The 25910-nt window shown below is 41.0% G+C and overlaps 1 protein-coding gene across 1 annotated transcript in view; it reads right to left on the bottom strand.

Moving 5' to 3' along the window:
- COL21A1 (collagen type XXI alpha 1 chain) overlaps positions 1 to 21563 on the bottom strand; it is a 116203-nt gene extending 94640 nt beyond the window's left edge. Inside the window, exon 1 of the mRNA XM_068678342.1 lies at positions 21457 to 21563. The gene's annotated coding sequence lies outside the window, so the exon portion shown is untranslated. The remainder of the gene's footprint in view (positions 1 to 21456) is intronic.
- Positions 21564 to 25910: the final 4347 nt, after the last annotated feature.

The following is a 25910-nucleotide window of genomic DNA, read 5'->3' as shown; positions in this document are numbered from 1 at the left end:
CTGGCCTTTAAAACATTTTATTATATCTTAACATTTTGCCAATAATATGTAAACTCACAAACATCAAAGCAAGAAGAATCATATGAGCTAAACAGACAAAAAAGAATTCTAGCTTTTCTAGTTCTGGTTTTTAAACTACAGTAGGTTTTCGTTTATTTGTTTTAGCCTAGCCTTTTTCATACCGAAAATAATGACAAGTTATTCAATGGAGGCTGTGATTGCTGAAGGAATGGAAATAGTAGCAATTCTAGAACTAGCAAAAAAACTTGAAATAACTCCAGTTCTCTTCAGTGGAGCTAAGTCAGACCCTCTACATTTTAAACAGTTTTTTGAGGAAGAAAACAAATTTAGCACATTCATGCTCAAAGAGGAAAACATCTTTGTAACATAAATATTTATTCTTTCAAGTATATCCAAAATTTGGTGCTTTAATAAACTCTTGCAGGTCCAAATACACTATGACCCCAGGCAAATCTTAAAACACACAAGATTTTCATGCTTAGCTACCTTCCACCTGCAAAAAGACTAAAGATACTCCAAGAAATATTTAAGCTCTCTTTCTTTAAAATGTGATGACTTTTACAGCTTGTTACGTGAAGATAATACTTTGATTATCTTCACATAAAGATATCTTCATATCTTTATATAAAGTTTAAGACTCCTTCCTGGTCCTTGCCATACATCTTTCTTTCAGTCCACCAGACAACTGAGGACACAGAAGCTGCGGAGTTGGATAAATAATGAATGGAAAATGCAGACCAAGAAGGTTTTGAAAAGGTGCAGGGTAAGGGGAAGGAAGGCCAGTGCCATCCAGTCCTATATAAACAGTGACTCTGGGTAGCCCCTTCCCGGGAAATTCTTGTGTATCCCCCTCTGCTCTCAGCTTTGTTTCGTATAGGTAAATAGCATTATGAAAAAAAAACATTCAGTACAAACCATACAAATCTCATCCTAGATGTCATAAATCACTTTGACAACACAAAAAAAACACACAGTCTTTCCCAATAGCCCGGATGGGTGCCTGAGCAAGAAGCTGTTTTAAGTTGCACAAAGCACACACATTTAGTAGAGACATTCAGTTTTAACACTCATACAGTTAAATGAAAGTTCATCTTCTTTCTCAAAGTCGTTGTGTGATCTTGGGAACGGAAAGGATCATCCAGGATATTTTTGTCACCTTGTTTGACCCCTACATGCATAAAGCTGTAGAAACTTTACAATAAACTGGATTAAAATGCGCTTTTTAGAAAATATATATAATCTTTGTTTTAATGACTGAAGAGTGCGTCCCCCCTTTCCCCACTCCCCACTTTTTTGAGGGTTGAACTACCCTCAATTTTAAGGCATGGCACCACGTTTTGAACACTTCTAAGAAACTGCACCATATTTCAACACTGAATTTGTCTGAACCCCCATCTGCTAGTTCTGTTAGTGACTTTCTTAGCAAAACTAAAAGGTCCCCCTGCTTCTTTCTATCTACACGTATACACAATCCAAGCCACCACTCAGTCCTGTCCTTCATATACTTGACTCTCATAAGATTCATACTGCAATGCTTGTTTTCCAAATGGCTCCACCTTTCCATTATTTTCCCTTGAGCTCTGTTTTTGACATCATATTTTTGAGGTGTTGACATTGAACAGGGCACGGTATTCTAACATACTTGCTATGGTAAGATCCCGTAATTCCCTGTTTCCACTCAAGTCTTGTACTTCACACACTCAAACATACTGGTTTATTCTGCCCCAGCACTGTAGCAACAGCACACATTGAGGCAATTACCTACTGAAGAGTAACAAAAAAAAATAATCTCTGAAGTAACCTACAAAGAGTATACCTCTGACAAAGAATGATTATTAGGGATGATCTCAGAAGCGTTATGAGGTATACACTGCTCATGTGTATCCCTCACTGTCTGCTAATCAACCTGTTTCTAATTATTTAAAGGACCTTATTTAAATGTCCTTTGCTGAACAAATGTAGGCAGTGTAGATGCAGCAGGGGAGAATGCTGCATAGCCGCAAGTCTTTAGGAGTGAAATGATAGGAAAACAAGATCTCTGGGGGACTCCATTGGAGTCTTGGGGCATGGAAGCAGGGATGGGGAAGTTGTGTACAGTCCTGGTAAATACTGTTGTGGGGCTGTAAGGGGCTAAATGAGAGAGAGGAATAAAACTGGGGTATCTTTCTCTTTCTCCAGTCTGAAGACAGAGAATGAGAAGGGGAGATCATAGTGCAGTCTGCAACTACCTAAACGGAAGGCATGGTGGAGATGGAGAGAGGCTCTTCCCAGAGCCAAGCAGTGGAAACGGGCTCATGCTGGAACAAAAGAAATGCCAACTGGATGCAAGGGAATATTGGAAGAGTTGGCAAACTCTCCATCCTTGGGGTCATTCAAACCTGAACTGAATAAGGCCCAAATCAGCCTACACCAAGTCTGCTTTAAACAGGGCTAGCAGGGCTAGGCTGGAATATCTCAGCAGGCTCAACCTCCATGTTTCTGTGTCTCTGCAATCTCTTTCCAAGGTCTCTTCTTTTCACTCTTGAGTACAACATTCAGGCACTTGCTCTTAAGCTGCATGACCCTCCATCCCTAAGGCACACTGCTCTTCAAGTCATTTGCTTTCCTGAGCTATTCAGTTTTAGGGCCTGTAAAGGTAAGAGAACAGTGAGATGAAGAGCAGACAGGAGGAAGAAATGAAACAGGGTAAGGAAAACAGGCCCAGACAGGTAAGGAAAACAGGCCCAGACAGCCCTGTTTCCCTGATGCCCCAGAGGACAGAATGGGGCTTTAGGAGCAGCCACTGCCACCCCTCATATCTAAGTGCTCAGTAACCAGAAGACAAAGTTTGGCTATTAACTGAACACCATGCCACAACACCTACACTGTACCTTCCCCACCACATGCACAGAACATGCAGCCATAATCCTGAACATGAGGCATTTAAAAAAGGTCTTCCAGTTTCACATCAGAAATGTTAAAATAAACTTTTTAAAAACTGTTATTATAATCACAGAATGGTTGAGGGTTGTGTTTCCAGTCCACAGCACCAGTCACAGCAACTCTCTAGCCTATACTTAGATCTTGTTCCCTTCTAATGGTTTCATGTAGACTTCTGACACTTTATTTTCCCTTCCTGAAACATGAAATATTTTTTTTATGTTAAATCCCATTATACATGCCCAGCTCCCTCAGCCTTTCCTCATGTAAGAGATGCTCCACTCCCTTAGTCATTTTAATTGCCCTTCACTGGACTCATTCCAGGAGCTCTACATTTCTCTTGCACAGGGGAGCCCAAAACTGGACACCAGTGAGGCCTCACCAGGGCTGAGTAGAGGGGGAGGATCACCTCCCTCCACCTGCTGGCAATGCTATTCCTAATGCAGCACAGGATGCCATTGGCTTTCTTGGCTACAAGGGCATATTGCTGGCTCATGAACCATTACAGTTTCTCAGAGATGCTCAAGAAGGAATTCATGTGCTCAAAGGCAAAATGGGCAGCAGTTGCCTTTTAGTTTTAGCAGACTTCCACCAGCTTTAAACTTTCAAAGTGGTTTTTCATTGCCTATGTTTTTTTAACAAGTAGTGGTGGCCTTCCTCCTTTCACTCATCTTTTGCTTTTGAAGGGTCAGTGTTTGTATTCATGTATGTTAAAGTCATTTCACAGAATAAGAGAATCACAGAAACTCAGAATCATCTAGGTTGGAAGAGACCTCCAAGGATCACCAAGTCCAACTTCTGACCTAACACTAGCAAGTCCTCCACTAAACCATATCCCTAAGCTCTACATCTAAACGTCTTTTAAAGACCTCCAGGGATGGTGACTCCACCACTTCCCTGGGCAGCCTGTTCCAATGTCTAACAACCCTTTCGGTAAAGAAGTTCGTCCTAACATCCAACCTAAAACTCCCCTGGCACAACTTAAGCCCATTCCCCCTCGTCCTGTTGCCAGGCACATGGGAGAACAGACCAACCCCCACCTCACTACAGCCTCCTTTAAGGTACCTATAGAGTGCAATAAGGTCACCCCTGAGCCTGCTCTTCTCCAGGCTGAATGAACCCAGCTCCCTCAGACGCTCTTCGTAATACGAAGACAAATGTCTTTGCGTGGGATTTTTCTCATGTGATACCTCCTAGTTGGATACATAGTTCCATACTCATGTTGTAATGAGCTGTACCTTGGGAATACTGGGAAGTGACTGCCCACTTCCAATCTATGACAACCACAAATATCACCTCTCCCTGTGAAAAAGTTCCTGCACCTTCCTGCAACTCCCTGAAAAGTTCCTGCATATATCCATTTACCTCCACCAACTCTGCTTTCCCTTTTCTCTCACTCCAGACCATTCATGCTACTGGCCATCTGTTTAATCTTCAGACATTCACTAATGAGGATTTAATAGTACAATAGGAGCATATTTCCAAATCACCAGGATACTGAGAAGAGACCTACCCTCACGTCAGAGGTGTTTATCATTACAACAATGACAACAGTCAGGGCCACACGGGTTTATTATGTACTTGGAAATTCTCAGAAATCTCAATGTCCAAAACTCCGGAAAATTTTTCCTCGGCTGTTGCAGACAATTCCCCACAAGCTGGCACTGCAAGGATGGAGCGGGGGTGGAAGGCAGCATCCTGTTCCATCTTGCCAGGTTACAGTACATGGGAAGAAGGCAAATTCCTTCCTCCCACTCTTTGTCTATGAAGCAATCTTCAACATATGGGTCAGAGTCATCTAGGACATGGAGATGATATTTCCTACCATAGTCAGCAGTGATCCCAAACAGTCAGGAGCGCTCATCATCTGCATAGGTTTCAGCCAGGGACTTTTTCCTTTTTTTGAGCAATAATTGAACATGTTAAGCATCCTACGTCAAGCTACTCTGAAAGATACTATCTAGTACAATATTATAGCCCATACAGTAACTAGCTGAAGAATTTCCTATTCTATCTCCTTCATACCTTTCCACTTGCACCTTTTCTGTTCAAAAGATCAGCACAAACAATTCTACCCACTGTCTCCCTTTGGCATTATGCAGCTTAGAATTTTTTAATAATAAAGTTGTACTTCATACAGGAGCATCATATTTCTGAATCAGCCAACTTGATTTAAATTAGCAATTAGCTAGAGCAATGTAGACAACTTTTTATTTCAAAAGCATTCTCTAGAAATACTTTAGGAGTTCCTGTGCTTTTTTGAGAAGAGCTTGGTAAAATTATTAAAAGAAGGAGAATATAAAGAAACTAATGGCTTTCTCTGTCAGAACCATAGAAAGAAACTCTTTTATTTACCCCCAGAGCTCTCGACAGTACTTCTGAGCAACACTGAGAGGAACAGATTGTACCAAGGGACAAGGAATTTAACAAATTCTTTTAGGAAGATATGTCTTTGCTTTCCAGAAGAATGTTCACCCTTCCACTTCATATCACATAGAATTAACCCATTTGTACTACCAAGATCCTTTCAACAACAAAATATAAGTTCCCCCAGAAAAGTATAACGCTCTGAGTTTCTGCCACACAGTCTCACAAATGAGCACAACATCCATCTTCAAACAATTTTTTGTTCATACCATACAGCTAATCACACAATAAATCTGGCTAAATAAGATGACATTTCATAGTACCAATATAGAATCATAGAATGGTTTCTATTGGGAAGGACCTGAAAGATCATCTAGCTCCAATTCCCTGCCCTGGCTAGGGACACCTCCCACTAGACGAGGTTGCTCAAAGCCTTGGCCTTAAAGCAATTCCAGGGACGGGGGGGCATCCACAGCCTCTCTGGACAATTGGTTACAGTGCTTCACTACCCTCTGAATAATTTCTTCTGTATAAATAATCTAAATTTTTCAGTTTAAAACCATTTCTCTTTGTCCTATCACTACACGCACGGACAAAGAGTCTCTTCCCATCTTTCCTGTAGGCCCGCTTTAGGAAGGCCACTCCTGAGGCTTCTAGTCTAGGCTTTTAATAAGGTCACCCTTGAGCCTTCTCTTCTCCAGACTGAAACACCCCAACTCCCTCAGCCTGTCTTCACAGGAGAGGTGCTCCAGCCCTCTGGTCATCCTTGTGGACCTTTTCTGGATCCACTCTAACAGGTCCATGTCCTTCTTGTGCTGGGGGCCCCAGACTGGGTACTCCAGGTGGGGTCCCACAAGAGCACAGTAGAGGAGGACAATCACCTCCTTTGATCTGCTTCTTTTGATGATAAAATGCTTCTTTTGATGATAAAATTTTATACTTAACTGATTCAAAAACTGATGTGATTGATCTTTCAATTTTAACAATCTCATCTGAGAAGAAAAGAAAGAAGGAAAGAAAACAGTCTCTAGGCTATTTCTACAATATCTTGTATTGTGTTATACAATATCTACAATATTCTACAATAAATACCACATCCATATTTCCACCTACTTTAGGCAGCTAGCTCTGATGATTTCATATACAAAGCAGTCCACAATAGAAGCCATTAGAATACAGTTGCAAAGTCACTTAATTCTTTTAGAGTTTAAATACTGACCTAAATCAAGCAGTTTGTGAGAGACTGTATTAGACAAGAGTCTTACTATAGTGAATGAGTTAACTATATATCCTTCCCACAACACTGCATTTAGCAGCGCTAACAGCACACTCTTCATACTCCAGATTTAGACATTTTTCAAAACACTCTACTGCAGATTAATTTTCCCAAATCATTCACATACCTCAAATCATACAAAACACATGTAACATTTTCTGAAGAGTCCACATCACCAAACAAGGTTCCAAAAAAAGGATAAAACAATGTAGCCCACTTGCTAGGACCTATGACAAGTTGGTTACATTGCACATTGATGACATTGAAGAGATTACAGATCATGCTTTCTTGTATAAGCAGTTATACAAGCAGGTATACAATACATTTCCCATATTAAAATAGCAGGCTTTGTATCTTCATAGATTCTAATATATGGTTTTCAAAAAAAAAAGTGAAAGGAATTAAACATGCTATTATGCATGCCAGAAATTTGACATTTCTAAATATGCCAGATGCATTTTCAGACATATTCCAGAGTTCATTCAAGTTCAGAAGGGCTTCCTTTTTTTTTTTTTTTTTTTTTTTAATGTTATACTGGTGCTCTTAGAAAAAATGGTAAGGAAAAAAACAAAAACACACAAAATACTGAACACATATATAAAGGAGAATCCTAATATATTGTGTTCTCACTGCTGTCCAAGAACAGAAACTCCTGAGCATCACTTAGAGTGTTTCAGAGCAAAAAGTGTTTCCAAGGTTGATTCTGGCACTGGAAACTAAGGATTATACAGCTGGACAAAAACACTGAGCATGCAGTCTTAGTGACTTCATTTAAAGAAGACTCGTGGAGATAGTCATCTGTTAAATGTCAGTTCCAATTTTTATTTTTTACAGTAAATGGAAAGTCATGGCTTAAATGCATTACTAGCACAGATTCTTCAGACCATGGTGTTCCGCAGTCTCCCTTTTGGGAGTGATCCATTTTAATTATATCCAATTCTTAGCCTCCTGCAAGCATTTCTAAACAGTTTGGCCATTTATCACCAGAACACTACAGATGGTGGAGGTAACAATAGCAGGATGGTTTTGGTTTTTGTTGTTATCTTGGTAGCTTTGTTTTTGGTTTTGTTTTGTTTTTACGTTTTTTTGGCCCCAGTTAATATTTAAATACTTGGTATAAAGGAGTTAAGTTACAAGAGGAAATGCTGCTTTTCACAGCAGAAAACAAAAGCCAGACTCAGAGTTCAGTGCCTACATGTATGTCCTGAAATATTAACACAAAATTATGTTTTTGATTTGCTCTCCATGCTGAAGAAGATTTCTATTAATTTCTGTAGTATATTAGAATACATCTATTAGGATTTTAATTGTTGGATTAATAAACTGTTATAACTATAGCAATCCAGCAGCATGAACACACAGTGTTAAACACACACAGAACATGATAAAGAAGCAAAGAAAGAATGTTCTATACCCAATTTATCCAACAGAAAACAATAAATAGTTTATTTTAGCCAACATACACAAATACAGATCAAAACAGATCCAGGTAAAGAATTTCAAAACATATTCCATGTTATATCAAGTTCCCCATCCATAACATTCACTTCATAGTGAAAGTTTTAGTAGGTTTAATTAATATGAATTAAAAAGACAGTTTAAAAATACATTAAAGCTTTGTTTCTACATTACAGTCCTCTAACACTGTCCTGGTAAGAATGGGATACTACTAATAGGTGTTGAAGCCTCTAACAGAAGGCAATCTTCTGATTGTGAAAGGCAGTGTGGAGTCAGGCACAGCCTTTGCTGGCTAAGTCTTGTCCAGCAGTGCTGCAGAGCATCACTGAGTATGTATCAGAGACATTTATTCAGTTCTGCTAGAGGTATCTTGAATAGGAAAATTCTAAAGAAGAAGCTACCAAGCGTGCTATTGTTTGTAGCAGTAGGAACAATGCATTCATGTGTTTTACTTTCGCAAGTTTGTTCCTAATACAGCCACCCCCGCCCCATGTCTGCCATTATCCTCAACAGAATCCTTAACTTTTCACATAGCTCTCACCTTTGCCTAGTAAGAAGCATAATCTCTACCACACATATATACACAGTCCATTTGTACCAGCTTAAACGCAAATGCTTACTGAGTGATGTGGCCTGCTTTCAGAGGTCTAACACCTAAAATGAATTGAAGTTCTCTGGTGTTGGCACATATCTGTTATGCCACAAGAAACACTTTAGAAACTGAGAATGCTGACACTTGTATTTATGGTTCTCTGCAGTACTGGCAAAAAAAAAGGTCTTGAAACATGCAACACCACCCATAATTAAACCAGCCCTCACACCTCTCTTCTCCCATGCCACCTCTGACCAGAAGTTCACCATTTAAACATTTACCATAAATGTTGAGGTAAATGGTTCAATCTGCTCCAGATTAAGGAAGAACTAAATACAGGTCTTCAGGTCTTCTTTATGCTCTAACTACACAGCATAAAAAATTAAAAAAAAAAAAAAAAAAAAAAAAAAAACAAAACACCTTTCTATTCATGGAACTTGTTCCAAAAACAGGTTGTAAAAAATCCTGCTGGATCAGAATCCATAGGTGAGACAGGGAATTTCTGCCTTGTAAATCTTTCTAGGAACAGGCTTGTGTTACGTACCCACCCTGCTACATGGTCTGGGCATGCCTACCATCAGACGTGTAGGTGTGCAGGAATTTTTACTGACAGAAACTTACACATCATGACTTCGTTTACCTCTTGGGTTGAGTAGAAGCAAGAGTCTCTCTGTCATTTAAATGCTTGACCTAGGCACCTAAAGTCAAAGTTACACATCTAAGTCCTTAGGTCCTTGGGGAATGACATAATTTAGACTCATTTCTGTACCTGAGGGCAATCCACAGGTAAGCCAGAACATCCAAGTGATGCAAAATGCAGATGGTTTGCATTAGTTCTGTGCTTTGAAACAGAGAAGCAAAATATAACTCAAGTGCTGCTTGCTGAAGGTACATTCCCAGAAATACTCATTTCATGGAATAAACCTCTTCAGGTTCATTCTTACAATTATTTCTAGGTTCTCACGTGTCCCACTGACACCTGAAAAATCAGGTTTTTAACACTGTGACTTGGCAAACATTCATTCAATTTCAAATCCACCACTATGGCCCTCACTGTCCACCCATCCTTAAGACTTGTTTTAAGAAGCTAAAGCTCATTCACCCAAAGCACATGACTTGTTTTAGTTCTGTACAGATTTTGATGGTTCACTCATCAATGCTTCACTTATTACAAGAAGCTGCTAGTAGTATTACCCCATCTGCATCAAAACTTATAGAAAGTTTTGTACAGAAATTAATACTAGGGGAAAGGTGGACAAACTCGTTTTCAGTAAAGTTCAATGCATTTTTATACAGTAAATTATGTTATAGTATAAATTCTATGTTTAAATATTTTAAAAATATAAAATAAGGCATTTACCCACAAGCTGCAAAACTAGCACCTACTGGTTTAGACCAATCCAGTCATTATACACAGACTGCTGTTCCCACTCAAAAAGAATCCAGAATAAATTAATGACGATCTCATAAAATCTGCACCTGAACTGTGATTTGTTGTATACATAAACTATTCCAATGGATTGGAATGTTGTATACATAAACTATTCCAACTAAACAGACATAAACTATTCCAATGGATTCAATGGGATTACCTACCTAAATAAACAGCACTGCCTGTACAACAGGACTTCTAAATGAAACAATTGATGAAGTCATCAAAATAAGTGCACAAATTCATCAGAGGTCAGTATTGGGACCAACCCTGCTTAACATTTTTGTCAGTAACATAGACAGTGAAATTGAGTGCACCCTCTGCAAGTTTGCCAATGACACCAAGCTGTGTGGTGCGTTCCACACACTGGAGGGAAGGGATGCCATCCAGAGGGACCTGGACAGGCTGGAGAGGTGGGCCTGTGCAAACCTCATGAGGTTCGACAAGGCCAAGTGCAAGGTCCTGCACTGGAACGGGGCAATCCCAAGCACAAACACAGGCTGGGGGGAGAATGGATTGAGAGCAGCCCTGAGGAGAAGGACCCAGGGGTTCTGGTTGATGAGAAACTCGACGTGAGTCAGCGATGTGTGCTTGCAGCCCAGGAAACCACCTCAGTCCTGGAGGGCATCAAAACAAGTGTGGCCAGCAGGGTGAGGGAGGTGATTCTTCCCCTCTACTCTGTTCTTGTGAGACCCCATTTGAAGTGCTGCATTCAACTTTGGGGCCCTCAGCACAAGAAGTACGTGGATGTATTGGAACAAGCCCAGAGGAGGAACATGAAGATAATCAAAGGGCTGGAGCACCTCTGCCATGAAGACAGGCTGAGAGCTGGGGTTGTTCACCCTGGAGAAGAGAAGGCTCCAGGGAGACCTCATTGCAGCCTTCCAGCACCTAAGGGGGGCCTACAAGGAAGCAGAAGATGGACTCTTTGTCAGGGCATGTAGTGATAGGACAAAGAGAAATGGTTTTAAACTGAGAGTAGGTTTACATTAAGGAAGAAATCATTTATTCTGAGGGTGGTAAGGCACTGAAACAGGTTGCCCAGAGAAGCTGTGGATGCCCCATCCCTGGAAATGTTCAAGGCCAGGCTGGATGGGGCCCCGAGCAACCTGATTTAGTGGGAGGGGGAGGTTCTTTAAGATCCATTTCAACCTAAACCACTTCATGATTCTATGATTACATTCTATAAATTGAAATTTTAAATAATGGCTATTCTATTTCCAGTTACAGAATGATATGCCATGGCCTACCTTCCAGCTAATGCTCCTTTCCACAAAGGATGCAATCACAATTCAAGAGGTATTCTTTGATGTTCTATTCACCCCAGTTTTGCTGCTACATTTACAAAATACAAAACTACTGACACATTCAATACTATGAGAATACTGACTTAGTACGTCTAGGCATATTTTTAGAAGCTATATTTGCCAGTGCAAAAGGAATGGTATTTGGAGGTACACAAGACTTTAACAGTTACATAATTAGTTTGTGAATTCCAGATATTCTACACTATAAGCTAATTCATAAGTTTCTTCATCACTTCAGAATCACTTTGCATAAAAATGTCTTCTCCCTAAAAAGAATCAGATCTGAGGAATCTCTGATGAATAATATCAACATCCAAATAAGCATGTAGAGTATCATACACTGCTCACTTAATTAATAAATTGATCCACTGTTTGACTAAAATGTATTTTTCATCTGAACTTTATTTCAAGATGTGCAATTACATTCTCTGCACAGGCTGTGTAATGATTCACAATTACTTTACAAGTAACAGAGTTTAGCTATAACAACTATATTGTAATCCATAAGCCTTCAGCTTGATGTCAGCCGCAAACTTATTGAGGGTGCACTCAGTTCCCCTGTCCATATCACCAACAAAGATGGTATCATCCACATTTGAGTTCTGTTTTGTTGTTAGTGCAATGGAGTTTCCAGGGCGAAACCACCACGTAACAACATTTTCAAATCACTTTGAATTTTGAGCAAGATTTCATAGTATGCAGTTGCTTATGAGGGCAGCCTAACTTTTCAAAGACAACCTGTAAATACAGGAAACAAAAAAAGTGCATGTGGTCCACTCTTGACGAGCAGAGAGAACCATGTCTCCTGCAAAGTACAGAGACGTTTGCAAGTGAAATGCTCGGGACTGGACAGCTCCCAGGACGGTTTTGTCAGATGTCTTTTTCTTGCTACTGCCAGGTAGCATAAAAGCACAAACTACTCAGTAACAGTAGTGATTACTTAGCATAAAGTACCTGTGCATTCACAAATTAAAGTTCTCCTTTGCTGGCAATACCTCCTTTGATAGTAAATGCTCTATTTAAACCCAGGTCAGAAAAGAGATAAATTGAATACCTTTACTCTTTAGGAACTCAAAATTAAGCTATTTTCTTCGTACTGTTTGATTTCCTCAAAGACAACTATGTGCTTCTGAAAAATTAGTTGCAGCTGTCCTCTCTTTTGAGATCCTAAATGAAATCCTCTGCCTCTTAGCTTCCCTCCCCTTTTTGGCAAAATTTGTCCATGTTCATTTCAGCTGAGTCATGAGCACACCACGGCCATGTGGGCCTCTTTGCACAGCAAATGGACTTAATCACAGGGGCATACAATTACATTCCTTCCTCCTCATTTCAAATTCATCGGGGAATAAGAAACATAAAACTCTATTGTCTAAGACCTTAAAAAAAAAAAAAATCAATGCTATTCCTATTCATCAAGTCTTCCTCCCCTTCCCCACCCCTCATTCTTTTTCACAGTAGTAAAAAAGAAAAAAAAAAAAACAACAACAACAAAAAAAACCAACTCCTTTATTGCTTTATCTTCTATTGTATTTCAGTTTATTTTTCAGCTTAATAGATTGCCAGCATTTTGATATATTATATCAACAACGATTTGTCATGATTTGTGTAAGTCTACATAGAATGTGGAGGATTCTCAATTTTACTTCTCAGGGATAGGAGGAATCTCCCCCAAGTCTCTTGTTGCCATTATTTCCCCATTGTTTTACTGTCAACTTCCAGCCAGAGCTATTTAAAATGTCATTTTATTTATTTGGCTGGTTTCCTTAGGGTTGCCATTCGATCCTCACTTTTCTCTGGATGTTCCTGAAGTACAAAAAGGACTCCAGTTCAGTAGGTGAAAGTTTTAGTTTCCTTTCAGTAAAGAAACATAATTCACCACTATGTAACACCTTTTAATTCTCGTATTTCCACCTAGTGGTTCTTTTGTTTTCAATTGCTATAAAATAAGGAGGATCCACTCTTTACATAGCTCCATTTTCTTGGCTGCACTTTTCTACATTGTTTTGCTTCATGAGTTGACAGCTATGGTTTATCTCAAAACTCCTCTCACTTTTGCCTGCCTAGGTCTGCTCCCTCTGAATGGGAGGCCTTTTAAACAAAATGTGGAAACTCTGTAGAAACATTCTTCAGTAAGTAAGGAACTTCTCCCAATATGCTGACAGGCACTTCAACTTCATGAAGTGATCTGCTTTATCTTGCAATCATGTGCTATCAAGGCTAAGATTTTAAGAACTGGAGACTCCTGTGTCTGTCTCCCATAAGCAACCAATGCCTGGATTAAATGGAAGTGCAGTATTATATAACTTTCCCAAGGGTTTCTGCCTTGGACATAAATTCAAATCTCAGAGAGCCACTCCCCACAGAGTGCTTTTTTGTTTTGAAACACTTCCCACAGCTGAGAAAGGAATGAATCCATGACCCTAACAATCCAACAATGGTCCACACTCATTTCTTCCAACCAAGCCATGTTTTACAAAATTCACCCACCCTGTAAGTTATTGCACAGATGTGCGTTCCTCCTCTTCTCCACATATTACACTGTAGCTACACTTACTATTTCCTCCTCTGCCTTTTTTTTTTTTTTAAACTGGGAATCTGATTCCATCTTCTTTATTTGCAATGCAGAGAGGGGAAACAGTAGAAAACCAGGGTCAGATTCCAAGTGCAAGAGGTAGGAACACGCTGAACTGGTCAAAGGGAGCCGCAACTAAAGGAAGAGATGTTCACTTTTGACAGCTGTGCTTAGATCACTGTTTAATGGAGTCTATCTGGGCCAGAGCAACACAGGACATCCCAGGTGGTTAAAAGACTAAGAAAAAGAAATTATTACACTTGCAGACACTAAAGGCAGCAGGTTCTTTTCTAATTGCACCTATATTTGAACATTTTCAGTGTCTGATATCACAAAAGGAATTAAAGTACCACTTTGTACATCTGCCTTCAAATGTACTCTTTACACTGATGGTCTAGAAGGCTCACTGCAGGATCATGTAGTCCCTTCCTGGCATTCTGCGAGTTTCACCAAAGTTCACACAATTTTGCACACCTGAGCAAAGCAAGGGTTATGCCACAGCATTTTACACTGAAATCAATAATCTGGTATTTTAATAAATCATGTTTTTACAACTATGTCGTGTTATCTTGACCTCTCCAAAAAACATACCACGGGCTGTTGTGGAATTAGGGAAGCAATATTCAAAGGTGATGGGAACTGCAGCTACCTACTGAGATGAACAGAAGCACAAGGTATTCTTGATAATAGGCAGCTGGTAAGTCTTCATGAAAGACTGAACCCATGGATAATTCATTATTGCAGCAACTACAGCACCCTTCTCTTACATGGTTTCAAATCACCTTAAGTGGGCTCAGCAAATACAAAATAAAAATGCTGCAACAGCTTTGACTAAAAATAAAACTTTTGGAAATCGTTAACTCTGCTTAATGAAGAAAGTACAGATTGTTATAAAATAATTTGGAAAATACAAGCTGGCATGCTTTAAAAAATGTTGGCTTACTCTCAATCTAGAGCTTGGGTTTTTTTTTCCAACTTTCTGTTGATGTAGGATATAAATCATTTCAGGCAAGTTAAAACATGTTTTATCATCAACATGGCTCTAAAGATTTACACAAAAGAAAGGGGAAAGTAATCAAGACATTGAATAACGCAACTCAATATTGTAAATTTGATAAATTGGAATAAACACCAAAAAAAAAAAAAAAAAAAGACAGAGCTTTGGTTATTTTAAACGCTCTTTAAAATATACAAAAATGTTCTGAGCTAACCAAATATCAGTGTTAATGTACGCTTTAACCGCAGAAGTTGGAACACTCTTCATACCAGCAACTCAATTTCTTCCCTTCAAAGGCAGCTTGGGTACATACGCATTTCTAGCATGTTTCACAGATAAAATCTTTTAAAAAATTCCCCAAGTTCTGTCACACCAGCAGATGTGCAGCATTTTACAGCCATCATGTTCAGACAGACACATTCAGAGCTATCCTAGAAAATCTTAACTTTCAAATTAAAACATACAAAAACCCAACATTCACTTTTTTGTTCAGGGCATTTCATAGCCGTACATAAACCTGATCATATATTAGCAACTAGAACAGTACAACTGGTAGAATTTACTTATACTGAAGAAGATGGGGATGGCAGAGATACATCCCACATCACTGACGAGTACCTCCTGGTTACACAGTCCCTAAGTACTTCTGCCACCACTGCTAAGGATGGTAACACATGAAGCATCAGCAGGAACTACCCTACACCTCTCCCATATCTCTCTCTCATGTTAAGCAGGATCACAAGAGAAGTAAGCCTTGCTCTTCAAAGTCACTGAAGTGCATCATCTCTGCACAGTCCCCATATCCTACCTCCTTTCGTTGCCATCCCAACAGGCAGAACAAGTGGTGCTAGGACCTTAAACATCTTCCCAAAGTCTGGGAGGGGGAAAAGAATTGCAGGGGCCAGAGAACAGAGAAAGGAAAACTTTTAGCTTCAGGAAAAAAAATGTATGGCTGCAAAGGCACTGAGAGGTACCCACACCATGGGACAGTGGAGAAGACTTGGCATTAAAAGACTTGACATTAAAAGCTTGACATGAGCCAGCAATGTGTGCCCAGAAGTTCAACTGCATCCTGGGCTGCATCAAAAGAGGAGTGGCTAGCAGGTCAAGAGAGGTGATTGTCCCCCTCTGCTCTGCCCTTGTGAGGTCCCACCTGGAGTGCTGCATCCAGGTCTGGGGCTCCCGGCACAAGGATGTGGGGCTGTTGGAGCAGGTCAAGAGGAGGACCGCAAAGATGGCTGGAGCACCTCTCCTGTGAAGAAAGGCTGAGAGAGCTGGGGCTGTTCAGCCTGAAGAGGAGGCTCTGGAGTGACCTTTCTGCAGCTTTCCAGTACTTAAAGGGGCTTATAAAAAAGATGGAGAGCAACTTTTTGCTCAATCTGACAATGACAGGACAAAGGGAAATGGTTTTAAAAAAAAAGAGGGGAGATTTAGATTAGATATTAGAAGGAAATTCTTCACTCAGAGGGTGGTGAGGCACTGGCACAGGTTGCCCAGAGAAGCTGTGGATGCCCCATCCCTGGAGGTGTTCAAGACCAGGTTGGCCAAGGCCTTGACCAACCTGATCTAGTGGGTGGCATCCCTGCCTATGGCAGTGGGGTTGGAACTAGATGATCTTTAATGTTCCTTCCAACCTGAGCCATTCTATGATTCTATGAAGTCAATGAGGAAGACTAGTCTGGATGAAAAGCATAAGGGAACTCCTGCTTGTCACAATGCTCCTACAAACCCTTCCTAAAAACATCCCAAACCCTTCTCAAGTCTCTGTCCCTTTGTCAGAACCCAGAACACTCCTGCTCCCCAGTCCCACACCCAAAGCCAAGTGGTCCTTCCAGCCTCTTCTCAACCCCTCCTGCCCCAAAGAGTGGCAATTCTTTCCAGCCCCTCCTTTTCTTCCCTCACAATCTCCAGAACCCACTCATTTTGCCACATCACTATTTATTTCTGTTTATATTGCTATGAAGCTTCCAGCTTCTCTTTGTTATTAGTGCAGTGTCTCATGCCTCTAACCAAAGCTTCAGACCAAGCTACTGGAACTAATCATGGGAGAGAGAAAAATCTTGGAATATAAAAGTCTGAATTATGAAGAGGCCTTAAAGTACTAACATACAAGGAGGAAATTTAGATTTCCTATGTGCTAATGCAGCACTCTTTAAAGGCTTACTTTGAACTGACAGAGAATTCAAGGAAAAATGTAAATCACTCGCTGGCATGAAAGGTAGTTTTATTCTTCACCACACCAAGTTCAAACAAACTTCCCTGCAATTTTTGCATGTTCTTTGTTAGAGAGAACGTACCTCATTCCAGTGCCTGTGTGTTTTACTTAGAGCAGCTATTAACTTCTCACTATTTAAACCCTGTTTTATTACAGCGTAAAACACGCTGATAAAAAGATCAATTATTCAATCCAACTTTGAAACGAAATAAATCACACAAAATTCCAAAAGGTTGACATATATTTACTTTGTACTCCTATTTCCATTCACAATATTATTCAGTGTGATCAACACTGCTCATCTCCCTGGTTTCTATCTCCTGTTAATCACCACTAGCATGCCTGACATCTCCCCTGGAAAGCTAAATCAATCAGCACTGCTTTACAACAATGTCTGTGCAGATCAAGGGCAACTTAGAACTAAGTTGCTTTTATAAATCTCACAGTACCCTACTACCACAGAAACTAGAGAGAGGAAGAAAAGCCTCTCAAGTCATTTTGTGTGCCCATACCGGTTAAGTTTTCTCTTACCATATACTGCTTTTTTCCACAGTCCAGTTCTAAATGAAGCAACGTGGAGCAAGGCTCACCCTATTTTCCCACGCATGGGCAGAGAAGAAACGCCAAGCCTTGATTATTTTTTATTTAACAAGGCAGTACACATGGTAACAATCCAATAATCTCCTCAATTTTCTGCTTGTCCCTAAATTGCACCAGTAGAGCTGGCCACTCACCAGCCACAAAGCATGGTCACCACTGATGCCTGAGGAGCTGCACTGGATCCTCTCTGGCAGGGGATTCACGGGGAGCATAACATCCCACACACTACAACATGAGCAAGCAAGGGACGTGCTTAACCCCAGGTCTAGACCATATGAAACACTTGTAGAGGGTTTGTGTAATGGGGGGAGATAAACTCTCTGGCATTCTCCTTGTTACTCTCACCCTGGGATGGATGGCAACATTGCCTTCCAGTCTCTGTAGGCTCCCTAAAGACCACAACTTCAGATAGTGTGCTAATGTGTAAATTTCGTATGTTTCCAACACAAAACTTGGATCAGTGAAGCTTTGAAACACATCAGGGCCTTCACAGGACTTTACCGGCCCCTTCCCATAGCCTAGGGCCCCATGTCTGGGGCTGTCAGCCTCTGCCTCAGCAAGGCTGGGCTCCAGCTCCGCACAGCCTGGCCCTGCCTGGCCACAGGCCCTGATGGTCCAGGCCCCCAAAAAGGCCCAAATACCTTGGGCTGTCCCCATCCCCAGCGAGGTGCCTGGGGCTTCCCAGGTGCCCCCAGCTGCCCGGGATGGGGCTGGCCCTGCCACTGCCCTGATAGCCCCAGGGAGTCCCTGCTGCTCCCAGCCCTGACAAAAGGTGTGATTCAGAGAAACTCAGACAATGCACACAATAGCAAACTGGAATTGGGAAAGCTAAAAGCAAGACAATGTATCTTATAAGCCATATTTTGATCTCTTCCAGCATTTTGAACTAATGCTACCCAGCGTCACTGGCTGCTCCCTCAGTGCGGATATGATGGAAAGCAAAGGGAGCAGCAAAACAGGAAACAGTAGAAAACCCTGCATAAATAGTGGCTCTTCTACGGGATTACCGGTTCAGCTCTGGTCATGCCAGCTCAAAGAAGATAAAACATACATCTTGAAAATACAGATGACTAAGAGCATAAAAAGTCCTGTGTTATAAAGAGGCGCTGGGCAGATTAGTTTTATTCAATGCTTCTCTAAAGCAGCAAGGGCAAAACACAGATGCATTAAGTAATGAATAGCCTAGAAAGACGGATTAGGCCTTGTCTGCTCTCATTCTCTTTCAAGAAAATAAAATGTTATCCTTTTTTTGGCCCGTGAAGCTAATTTCGCAGGCTACCAGTAGAAGCAAAGAATGCAACAGAATTTTAACCAAAAGTAATATGTAAGCTGATAAGAACAACACAGTAAAAAAAAAAAAAAAAAAAAAAAAAACAAAAAAAAAACTTGAGCAAAATAGATAGCAGAAACCTCAAGGTAATGGAGGTAAGGGAAGAAAAGCACAGAGAAATCCCTTTTCAGCTAGCTATTTCCATAATTAGTGGGGCTAAATTAATTGGACTGGGCAAAAAATCTTGTTGGATTCAGTAGGACAAACTACACTTTTCAAGTATGTTTAAGAACTGAATTATAACGCAAGCAATTTCAGATTGAGATAAATTGAACCAAAGTACTTCAGTTTTGCCATGTAGACTTGCCAGAAACATGCTCGTGTTACCAAGGACCTGAAGGGAGCAATGCAATACAGTTTACAGAACTGTACTCTGGAATTGAGCTCAAATTTCCTAAACATTTACCAATAAGCCAATTTACTGGTTGATGGTGCCAAACCAAGATGTTCTTTAGCAGATCATTCACCACTGTTCTTAGACCTCAGCTGGAAATGCGGTTTGAGATGAAGGAAAAAGAATCACAAAACCTAGTATAATAGTTAGGCATGTGGGTGAAATACAATAAGCGGATTACTGAGCAGTGTTTACCTTATTAAGCTGCCTCTTAGAAATGCATGATTGTCACCAGAAGTGTGAGTTCATGGGCTGGCCTTCTGGTAGCCTCTGCCACCCCAGGAGCCTGTAAGGGCTCCTGTAGAGGTCATGTGTGTCGCTCAACCTTTGCCATGGTCACCCTTGCATTCATCCTTTCTAGTAAATGTTTATTAGATCAGATCTTAAAAACCTCCAGTGACAAAGATTCCATACCCTACCAGGACAACCCAATGCTCAATCACCTGTGCAATTAGAGAGGACTTTCCCTGCCATTTACCTAATCTCTCTTGCTACCATTTAGCATGCTGGTTCTTGTCACAACTTCATTAGGTGTGAAGAGCAGTTTATTTCTCTCCACTCTGCAGTAACCAATTACACACCTGAAGATCGTTATCACATCTCTCATCAGTCTTTGAGAGAATGACTATAAAAATCCAGTTCTTTTGCTATTTTCTCACAGGTTGTTCTCTAGATCTCCTGACTAAACTGCCTGCTGGAGCTGTGGTGTCCAAAATCACATACCGTGCAGACACCAGACATGAAGCTGTAACTACCATAAGATGCCATCATATGTCTACAACACTCCAGTTAAGCATCCCAGAACGATGCTTGTCTTGATTTTTGTTTAAATATAAACGCCTATACAATTTGTAGGTTTCTTACTGACTGCTGTTCAGTTTCTGATCAGCAGCAACTCCTCAATCCTTCTGCAGAAACTCCGCTTTGCCAGTCTCTGTCACCTCATGCTCAGGCATCATGTTTTGCATGTATCTGTAACATACTGTATCCTATCAATCTTCCTGGTTGAAAACTACATTTCTTAAAGAACATACTTAGTACAATTTTCACAATTCTTCAAATGCATACCTTGTTCCCATTATTTAGATCAGTACTACCTATTTGCGAGACATAAAATAAGCATCGCCACAATCAGTAAGGTTTGGGGAAAACTTTTAGGTAAGTATATTAAGCAAGTCTAAAAAACCCACAATGTTTTCTCAGGCGCCTGGAAGTTGGAAGACTTTCAGCATCAACCAGTGACTGGTTTTCCAGCCTGTGACATCCTTGAATCAGAGACCAGATCCTTTCAGCACTGTAAGTACCATGTACATCTAAGCATTACACAACTGTACAGGAGTAATTGGAAGTGGCCCATGGAGCAGATTTCTCTTTCTAGGAAGAGAAGTGAATATCATTGCAGTTATTATGAACACCTCTACCCTGCTCGTAATTGTAATGCCTGAACTCCCATGCCACAAACTATCAAAGGAGCTTAAGTACATATACATAAAGCCAGCGATCCATCTCACCCCTGTATCAGGATAAGGCAGATCTCTGTATGACACTGAACGATATAAGGTAACGTAAATCATTTCATCTCGTCCCAGCTAGATGAGCGAGGGTATCAAGCCAGCACAACCTGCCCACAAGCACTGAAATCACCCCGCGCGCCACAAACCCACAACCACCACACCAGCGACACATTCTGCTCGCAGCTCCCTGTCAAAAAGACGGCACGACACTTCATTATCTCAGCCCCACGCCTCGGCTGCCTCCCACCAGCCCGCACTACAGCTGCCTCGCATCCCATCCCATCCCATCCCATCCCATCCCATCCCATCCCATCCCATCCCACCCTGTCTCCCCCCAACTCCACCGCGACCCCCGAGCCGAGGCAGCCCCTCGGGGGCTGCGGGCTCGCCCCTGCCTCCCGAAGGGGAGTCCCTCGGCTTCCCCCCGGCCCCAGCCGGCCGGTGCCGGCGGCGCTGCCCCACCTGCGGCGGGCTCGGCTCGCTGCGGCGCGGCTCTGCCCCACGCCAGCTCGGCGGCAGCCCCAGCCCCAGCCCCGCGCCGCTGCCGCAGCCGGCCCGGGCCGCCCCGCCCGCTGCACCGCCCCTGCCCGCCTCCTGCCCGCCCGCCCCGGGGGCTGCGGGGCCCGGCACGGCCCGGAGAGCAGCCCCGGAGCTGCTCCGTGCTACCGGGGCGCTCCGGTTGCTTGAGGCAGCCCGGTGATGGCGCACCTGCCGTGTCAGCAAGTGGGGGGTGGGCTGGGTGGCCAGGGGCACGCAGCGCCTCAGCTCTCCTGTGATCTTCAGATTGCCTGTGATCGCCACGCTGCCCTTTCCTCAGCCTGTGGTACCGCCAGAGCTCAGATGAGAAGCCTTTTTGCTGTTCATGCAAAACTATTGGTGTTTGTTACCCAAACGCCTCCTTCCCCCTTGGCCTCCTGCCCAACACACCGAACCGCAGAATGGCTGAGGTGGTTAGGGACTGCTGGAGCCCATCAGGTCCAACCCCTGCCCAAGCAGGGCCACCTGGGCAGGCTGCCAAAGACCATGTCCAGGAGGCTTTTGCAGATCTCCAAGGAGAAGACTCCACAGCCTCTCCGGGCAGCCTGTGGCAGTGCTCAGTCACCTGCACAGTAAAGACGTGCTTCCTGATGTGCAGGTGGCACCACCTGTGCCCCAATTTATGCTCTTCCCCCAGATCTTTCAGGCTTGCCTAAAACCCATGCCTGTGTACAAGTTTGTGTTCGCACAGTTCAGCCAGGAGACAAATCTAGGTTCAAACGCAGCCTCAGGTGTGCTCTGAGGTGTAGCCTGTTTTGAGGATCACTGAACAGCAGCATTTTTTTGCGGATGAACAAGGCACTAAGTGTCCATGCTATACACACTCATACACAGAGACACAGTCCACAAAAACATCCCACATTTGGTAGAAAGAGTTATCACCTTGCAGTTAACTGCAAATAGAAAATAAACTAAAAAAAAAAAAAAAAAAAAAAAAAATCAACACTATTGTTGTCTGGCTGTCCAGACACAACAAAGAAGCAAAAGATGGCTTTCGTTCTAAATCTTATTCCAGAAATGCACTATTTAGGCACCTGAGAGGTACATCTTTGGCAGCAGCTCCTTGTTTCTTATTCTCACTCTGACCACACATTCAGAAAACTGATATGCTCAGCAGTGAAGCAGTGTATATCTCAATTTGTGATCATGCAGTTTGATTGCTGTCAATGAACTCATTCAGTTATGTGCATGTGTATATTTACATAAACACACACACGTCTTTTGTGTATATGTTTTTTTGTGTTGAAAAGAAGAGCCCATAGAAGATAGATGTTGAAGGAATTCTGCATGTGAACTATCATAGAGTAGACAATACCTATTTTTGCTAAAAATATTAAAAAAAAAAAAAGTAAATTTTAACTATACCACTGACAGCAGACATAACAGCAAATGCAATCTCTAAGAGGGCTTAAATCTAACCAAATAAATATTTTTCAATATGTTGCACCTCTGGGCTGTTGTTTGTAGTAAGAGAACATCTCTACTGATATCATTAACATTTTCCACCCTGCCGTCAAGACTAATATATTGTGAACCCTTAAATGTGAATCATTTGCAATTTTTTTGGTGTTCTGTTTAACAAATATGTTTCCTGGGAATTTATTTCGAAACATTATAGCACTACACGCATAAACATGGACTTTAAGAGAATCTACAATGAAGCCTGAAAAATTATAGCAGTGGTCCCAACTGCAATTAGCTACCATATGACTTAATTCCAGCAGTGATAACCCAGATTTCACTAACAATTTTGTTTTTAACTTAAAAACAGTGAGATACGAATGTAAGTTATGCACAAAAGTGGATGTGAACATAGACCCCAGTAGATCACTGTTGTGCCATTACAATGTTTTTTTCACCCATTAAGACTCTCCTACTGTTAAATTATGAAAATGGTGAGTTTTGGCTGATTATTTGTCAATAATATTTGATATTTAAGAGGGAAAAGAGTAACATTGTCATGTGAAGCATAAAAAAGGTATGGTGCCCAATGGGATCATATGAAATAGAAATGAAATAACAATCCAGTCTGAAATCTAAGCATGAACTATGCAGAAGTTAGTCATTTTGAGGTCCCTGCTACATTTCCCATCTTGCTTCAGGCAATCAGAAATTGTGTCATCCTCCTCCCACACTGTGAAAGTTCTCCACGTCTTTCCTTGTGTCAGGATTCTGTGGTTTCAAATTAAGTTTCTGGTTATTCTACAAACAAGCTACAGTAGCCAAGTCTATGTCAACAGAAAACTTTCCTTGTGGAAATTCTCAAGAGTTATACTAAACCCATAATACCTAAATATATTTAAGATTCAAGTTTTACTCACTGAAATTAAGACAACTACATTTAAAAACCTATTCTCACATGTCTGTGTATCTCCTCCTGAAAAACGAATCACATTCTGCTGCCCTTATTCTTCTTTGCTAAAGCAAAATTTTAATTTTGCTACGTGTAACAGAAACATAGTTTTGTGGTTTTAACTGAAATGCTTGGAAAAGATAAAATACACATTAATGTACAGTTCTTTCATAGGTCTGCTTCTGTAACAGCTTGTACAGGAGTATCTTTACTCAAAAGAATGGCACGGTGTATTGGTTTGCATATTAGTGTTTGCGGGGAATAGTCCTGAGGATGTGAGTAATGGGGGGTAAGCATGACTCATCCATGTAGAAATCTTATGAAGGTCAATTCTCCCAAGACCCATCTCACCAACCACAAGTTTTCCACCTCCTTTTCTCACAGCAGCAACACAGGGTCCACTCCCATGCCCTTTGGTTTGGGACAAACTGGTTGCATGACATGATGGGGCAGGAAAGACTGGTTCATGAAATAGCATCTTTTAAATTCATCAACTGTCCTGTTCAATAGTTTAAAAAATGCATCCATTTAGATTATTTCCAAAGTAATACAGCATTCAGGTAATTTGAGAGATTTACATAAACCTCTGCATTTGTTACTTGTAAGTATGTGTAAAACAGTAACATTTCAGTGTATTACAGAATGGCTGGTATCAATTTTACATTCAAGCATAAGGATCTACTGGTTTCAAATGTAATTTCTAGTTTTCAGATTTAGCCAGCACAAACTTTCTGTGTCAATGATTTCTTTACTTTTGGCCAGACTTAAAACCAGCCAATAAATAGTAGGAAGCCAGCCAGGAACCAGTAGGCCCAGAGATAAGTGTTGATGCTGAACCAGCCAAATTTACAATTGCATATGATAATTTCCATGGGACCAATACTTCTGTTGACCTCAGCAGATACCTAATGAATAAAGAGCACTACACTCCTCATAAACATACGCTTGCCTGTGAATGGCAATATTTAGTAAGAGTTTAGGCTGTACAGGATCACACCTTCCACCCAAAAGATGCATTTTAGACAGATGTAACTTTAAGCTGTATATGAAATCACAGTACATGTAAATTCACAAGTTTCAGTAATCACACTGCTTAGAATTTACACTATAGAAAACTAGCAATGCAAGACATTTACTTAACTCTGCTGTCAGCAACCACACCACATTCTTTAAATCATCTCTGCAAGATCAGATTAGTTTTTAAGGGACAGAAGCTTGACAACTTGATTGCATACCAGTGGTTCTGTATTTTGCATTACCTCTCCAATAAATATACTTTGGTTTACCATATAGGCACAGCCAAGACTCTGAAATGAATTCTGCATTATCATGATGAGAGCAGGGGCTAGGGCTGGGAAAAGAAAAAATAGAGCTAATGCATGAGAAATAAACAACTGGAAAATAGTAGTTGGAGATGAGGATTTGCAAAACAGAAGTTTCCACAATCTCTGTCATTTAAGCCATTGCTTAAAAAAGCTTAATGTTTGGAAATTTGTTTTTCCATTTTTAAGGCGATAGCCCTTCACAGTTTAATGATGGTTTAATGATGGTAACGTAGGCAATATGGGCAATAGATACAAACACTAGAATTCGGTGCCTGCTTTAAGAGCCCTGGCTCTCTGCAAAAACACAGACTTCTGCAGTACATGACAAAGAACATTTGCATTAAGTCTTTATCCTTCATTAGCACTACAAATTTAAAATGAAATTACATAAGGTGAGTAACCCTCCTGGATTAAATAGGTCTTTCCAAAAAAAAAACAAACAAAACAAGAGGTAATACATTTGATTTTTAGTAACTGTAGTCATTAACACAGAAGAAGATGAGTATTTAAAATGCACAGAAACTTTAAGTTAGAAAAAAAAAAAAAAAAAAAATAGTCTTTACCCTTAAGGCCTTGGCACAAAAATCTTAGAGATTTCCTTTCACAAAGGAAAAAGAAGAAAAAAAAAAAAAAAAGAGAGAGCTAGGCTCCCTTCTCCTCACTGCATAATATAATATTAAATCAGTATCACCATGTAAATC

This window comes from Anas acuta, chromosome 3, assembly GCF_963932015.1.
Source record: "Anas acuta chromosome 3, bAnaAcu1.1, whole genome shotgun sequence".
In the NCBI taxonomy this organism is placed as follows: Eukaryota; Metazoa; Chordata; class Aves; order Anseriformes; family Anatidae; genus Anas; species Anas acuta.
Note: the sequence above shows the minus strand (reverse complement) of the source record. Positions and strands in the feature narration are given on the sequence as shown.